The sequence below is a fragment of the Chiloscyllium plagiosum genome, unplaced genomic scaffold (assembly GCF_037043375.1).
Source record: "Chiloscyllium plagiosum isolate Xiang-an unplaced genomic scaffold, Cpla_swu_hap1 HiC_scaffold_13, whole genome shotgun sequence".
Taxonomy (NCBI): domain Eukaryota; kingdom Metazoa; phylum Chordata; class Chondrichthyes; order Orectolobiformes; family Hemiscylliidae; genus Chiloscyllium; species Chiloscyllium plagiosum.
The window spans coordinates 68246056-68252247 of NW_028270151.1; the positions used below are offsets into that span (position 1 = coordinate 68246056).

At 40.1% G+C, this 6192-nt stretch overlaps 1 pseudogene; it reads right to left on the bottom strand.

Moving 5' to 3' along the window:
• Positions 1-3223: 3223 nt before the first annotated feature.
• LOC122555826 (lysophosphatidic acid receptor 6-like) lies at positions 3224-5985 on the bottom strand (annotated as a pseudogene).
• Between the last annotated feature and the right edge of the window lie 207 nt (positions 5986-6192).

Here is a 6192-nt window from a genome sequence, read left to right on the forward strand (position 1 = left end):
AAGATAAATAGACAAAGTCTTTTCCCTGGGATCGGGGAGTCAAGAACTAGAGGGCATAGGTTTAGGGTGAGAGGGGAAAGATATAAAAAAGACCTACGGGGCAACGTTTTCACGCAGTGGATGGTACGTGTATGGAATGAGCTGCTGGAGGAAGTGGTGGAGGTTGGTACAATTAAAACATTTAAGGGGCATTTGGATGTGTATATGAATAGGAAGGGTTTGGAGGGATATGGGCTGGGTGCTGGCAGGTGGGACTAGATTGGGTTGGGATATCTGGTCGGCATGGACGGGTTGGACCGAAGGATCAGTTTCCATGCTGTACATCTCAATGACTCCATGAGTCTATGACTGAGCGTTACTCACCCTACTTAAGCTGCTGAGTATCTTGAGTCTGAGAACTGCAACCAACTAGTGAAAAATAGATGAATTATTCAGAAACCAAACACGTTCTGAGATTCTGACCCAATAACTATGAACAACGATTCATTTCTAAACCAGGTTGCTCCTTGCAACTTGGAGAGAAATTCTTTGGATGGACATATCTGCACCCTGGCGATGGCAGTCATGAGCTTAGAAAATGTCAGAAAGATAGTTCTGGATAGACTTTTTTCCCAGGATACAGAGAAACCAGTAAGGGAATCACAGATACAGGAAGGGGTAAGTGCAACAACAACATCTATATATGTATGGAAAAATTTTGCTGACAGTTTTAAATAAAATGACAAAACTTCTCAGACTTCTCCAGTAATGTTTTATTTTAAAACAAGTCTAAAACGTTTGCAGTTCTAAAAGAGCTTCTGTTTTTTGTTATATGGGAGACAACTCCATTGAGCTGCACTTGCTGTCAGAGGCCTATTAGATTATTTCTTGATTTCACCTCTCGGGCTGATGATAAAGTGCTTTTCAGGAGAGCAGGGTGTAACGGTACAGTTCAGCAAGAATCTACGCTTCTATCAAAGCTATTTAAAATATATCAGTAACTTAGTAAGGGGAATGAAAGGAATGTGTCCATATTTGGTGACAGCAAAAAGCTAGATACATAATCATGCTGTGAAGTGGACAGCGACAGGGAGAGGCTGAATAGACTGAGGCTTTTTTTCCTTAGATTGTCAAAGGCTGAGGGGTGAATTTATAGAGGTTTATAAAAGCATGAGGGACATGGATAGGATAAATAGACAAGGTCATTTCCCCAGGATGGGGGATTCCAAAACTAGAGGGCATATGTTTAAGGTGAGAGGGGAAAGATTCAAAAGGGACCTGAGGGGTGACCTCTTCATGCAGAGGCTGGTGCATGCATCGAATGAACTGCCCAAGGAAGTGGTAGAAGCAGGTACAATGGCAACATTTAAAAGACCATTTGGATGTGTAAATGAATAGGAAGGGTTTAGAGTGATATGGGCCAAATGGGACTAAATCAATTTAGGATATCTGGTTGGTGCAGATAATTTGAACTGGGTCTTGTTTCTGTGCTGTATAATTCATTGAAGGGACCGTGGAAGGATTTCATAGACTCCCTACAGTGTAGAAGTAGGCTATTCAGTCCATTGTGTCCAGACGGACCCTCCAAAGAGCTCTCCATGCATACCCTACATTTCCCATAGCTTATCCTCCTAACTTTCTCATTTTAAACTACGGGTTATTTAGCCAATCCACCTAAATTGTACATTTTTGGACTGTGGGAGGAAACTAGAGTGCCTGGAGAAAATCTATTCAGGCACAGAGGGAATGTGTAAACTCTCAGGTGCCCATGAATCCCAGCCCGTGGCACTATAAGGCAGCAGTGCTAATCACTGAGTCATTGTGCTCAAGGGTATGACTGGTTAAGAAAAAGTTGTCAAAATATAATGTGCAGAAATATGCAATTAACCCTCTCATAGGAAGAATGGAAAAGCAGAATAATTTTTAATAGGTAGAAATCCAATAAAGGTTGGGTTTTTAAAGGATGTATCTGTTTTATATAGAGATCACAGAGAGTTCACATATAGATTCAGCAAACAGTAAGTAAGGTAAATGGTATATGATCCATCATTGCAAAAACGTTTGCAGTTTATGAGTAGTAAATCTTACCATATTATAATGAGCTTTAGTGAGACCACATACAGAGCACAATTTGCAGTTTTGATCACCTTACCTAAGGAATGATGTACTTGCCTTAGACCAAAAATGTTCACTACTCTGTCGCCTGGAATGAGAAGGCTATCCTGTGAGAATAGGTTGAGTAGAATGGACCAATGTTTAAAAGAAGGTGGTATGTAACCATTGGAATGGCAATGGGAGCAAAGGAATTGTCAGGGATGCTGTATTTGAAAATAACGCTCATTTAATCACAATACTTTATGACAAAAAGGGGTAGTACAGTGGCTCAGTAGCTAGCACTGCTGCCTCACAGTGCTAGGTTCAATTCCACCCTCAATTGATTGTGTGGAGTTTGTATGTTCTCCTTGTGTCTACTTGGGTTTCCTCCAGGTGCTACAGTTTCCTCCCACAGTCCAAAGATATGCATATTAGGTGAATTGGCAATGCCACATCACCCCCTAGTGTCCAGGGATGTGCAGACTAGATGGGTTACAGAGATAGGGTAAGGGGGTGAATATAGATGGAAGACTCTTCAGAGGGTTGGTGTGCACCCAAATTGCCTGCTTCCACAATGTAGGGATTCTGAAGCAGCCCTACAGGATAGATGCAGAGAACCCATTTCCTTATGCTAGAGACTCTAGAATTAGACTAAGGAAAAGAGGGGAGAAGTTTAGAATTGAAGTAAAGGGAAATGTGTTCACTGAGAGGAATTCTCTGCCAAAGAAGGCCATGGGTGATCGGTTTAATACTGAGATTGACAGTCTTTAGGGCAGGAAAGATATTAAGGAACCAGAAGACAGGGATATGAAATGGAATTGATAGAAATTTTCAGCCACGATCTCATTGAATGACAGAGCAGGCTGAAGATCCTGCTCTTATTTCTTCAGTTCTTTCATATCAAAAAGGAACCATAAATCATATTATGGTGCGGTTTTAATATATGATGCTTAAATAAACCGGTTCTGAATTGCCCTTGAAAACTTAATTTGCTCTTCTGCAGAGCTTTGAAATATATTAATGCATTAGTAGTCTTTTATAAATGCAAGTTATTATTAAAACAGATTCATTGTAACAACATGAAGCCACAACACTGGCCAAAACACATTTTAATTCAAATACAAGGGATAACAAAGACTCGGGATTGTCAAAGTGTGACTAAGATAATTTTATTTGATCATATCAGCTTTATAGAAATAGTATCATTAGCAGTAAAGTTTGACAAAACTGAATTGACAACATGCATTTTGTTTATAAGTAGCATCGTACTTCAATATTCGCTGGCCTCAGTTAGCACAAGTACAAAAGCAATATATCACAAAATTTGGAAATCTGAGGCATGAGCAGTAAATGTTGGAAATAAACTATAGATCAGACTGCCTCTGTGGATGGGGAAAATGTTTTAAAATGAGAAGAGAAAGGTTAGACATGTAATGGGTCTTAAAATACAGGAGCAGGGAAAGGTAAAGACAATAGGGCTGCCCTCTCACTAGGGAGAGATGTCGAGTGCAAGCTTAACTTGAAGGTTATCATGCCTCAGGTGAGGGACGAGGATGATAAAGCAGACCCTTCATGGTAACCTCAGTTGGTGCATTCATTTGAACCCACACTGTTTGCTATTGGTCTACATTACACACCAGCTGTCCTTGTCAACTTGTATGAGTTCAACTGGTATTCCCTATGCTCTTGATCCCTGATTTCCAGTAATTCTTAATGATCAGATAGTAGTACATTCCATCCAGGCAGCAATTAATGTTCGCAAGGCATTGGGTTATTTGGAGAAAGACTCGCAGAGGTACCAAATATTCAAATATATAGCACCGCCTTGCTAAGAAGTACAACAGCATGGCTATGTGATAAGGTGTAAAGCAGAAAAGGAAGGTAACCAGATTTGAAGAGACAATATTCAAAGATGTCCTCATGTTCACATCATCTCTCTCTTCATCCACTCTTCGTAATGTTCTGATGATCTGGATACTGCAGAAAGACACAGTAACTGCAGAAATTAAAAAGATAATTTCCATACTCACAGGAATGGTACCCCTTTTCCAAAATTCATCAAAGTTTACAAAGCAAATTTCGCTTGTCTGATTTCCATCAGATTCGATGTAATTCGGAATACTTGCAGACCAGATACAAGTCCACATCACACTGCAGACAATGATGGCTTTCTTTGGTGATCTGAGGGTTTGTGCCAGAAAGGGGTGTTTGATAGCGATGTAGCGATCCAGTGAGATCAGCGTTGTTAACAGGATCGTTCCATAGGTGTTCACAAAATACAGAGACTCCACAAACTTACAGAATATTGGTCCCAGGTGCCACTTCCAACCCACTTGAAAGGCATGGATTTTGAAAGGCAGAGAGAAAAGCAGAAATATATCGGAAAAAATCAGGTTTATCATGTAGATCGTAGATTCAATCAGCGTCTTTATCTTGGTGCAGAATATCCACAGTGCAGCCAAATTAATAACCAGCCCCAGAATGAATGTCGGTATGTAAACCACATATTGAAATACTTCCACGAATGGAATGTGCGGTGGAATGCTCACTACGCACATGTTTGCTGAAATTAACATGACTGGTTGTATGTGTTGGTATACGGTAAGTCAATAAGTTTACCAAAATCGGTGTGTATGTAAACTTCCTGAAATTTTCTTTCTCTCTTACAAATCCAGGAATGCCAATGTTTCTTCAATACACTGCACGGTATATAAAAATATGTACCGACGATTCTTCGCTGAGGAGATTTGCAGCCATGCTGTTTTCGACATTAATTCTGAATGTTAGGTTGACGGCACCCACCACATCCTGCCCAATCTTCCTGTCAGAATCAGAGTGGTGACATAAATAGAAAGTCAAGTTTACTTGAGCAGATACCGCTGCTTCTTATGATGAATGACTGAATGTAGACAACAAGTGTTTTCTGTTCATTATTTTCCACTATTTGCGTGACATTTTACTGTAAATTATTATTTTAAAGCATGAAACAAGTTAAAAGGACATTAGGTCACACCTCATGTGGATATAACACTTAAAACCAAACCCTGCTCTTCCCAGAATCATCACAAAAGTGAAAGATTTTCCAAAGTATGCAATATTCCCCAAATGATCTGTCATTTTCGACCCAGGTTAACACACAGCATGAGCACGTTTCTGAACTTAAGAATTGCTGCTTGTTACAATAGACTCTAGTGACAAGCAAACAACTAATAACTGTAGGTATCGAACTCCACTAGTTATAACACATGCAAACATACTCAGAGAAATACAAAAGAATCATTGATGTTACGGATGGAGGAAAATTCAGGAAAGCTGTTCAAATGTCCCTGTCCACAGGGTCTGCGGCGATATCGATTTGGCTTTCTGGGACTTGCTGCTCCTTGATCTCACATTTCCACGTACTTTCACTTGCTTTCAGGAGGCACCTGGTTCACAAATTATGAAATCTCTGATTTGTTGGTTAAAAGTAATAAATTACGACACCTGGTGAGGTAAAATAAACTGGTTTGCTTCAGATTTTAGACACCATTTACTGCAGGGAAAAAAATACCTCTGACTATATTATACACATCCATAAGAAATTCGACCACAGGAAGCCAATCGCGTTGCTGGCAGGTCTTCATCAGTCCATAGACCAGTCACCTACTTGTTTCGGATGAATTTCACTGTACATCCCTCCCGGTGTCAGTTCATCAGCAACTAATCTTTCCCCACTAGTTGAGCAAATAAAGGTTCAAACCGTACATACAATTCATGCTTTTAAAAAGTGCAGCTATCAATTCCAAAATCCTTGCTTTTTAAATGTGTCTTTCTCCAATTACCAGTTACTCTCACGTACCTTAGTAGGGACAACATAAGCAACCATGTGGTGCAAACTTACATCAACCAGAAAGGTTTCAAGCCTATCTGTGCCCTATTAATTGATCGAACTTCAGTCTTGCATGCTGCACTTGACAAATGTCAGATTTACATCTTCACTCTTGTTGTTCAGTGACTCCTGCTGGAGGTAATGTGTACTTTAGCAGAGAGAGGGATTAGGTTGGTCGATGAATGAATGGCATGTGGAAACATTGAACTGGACTTTAGTCTAGGGGTATATTTTAACCAGGGTGCGGGGAA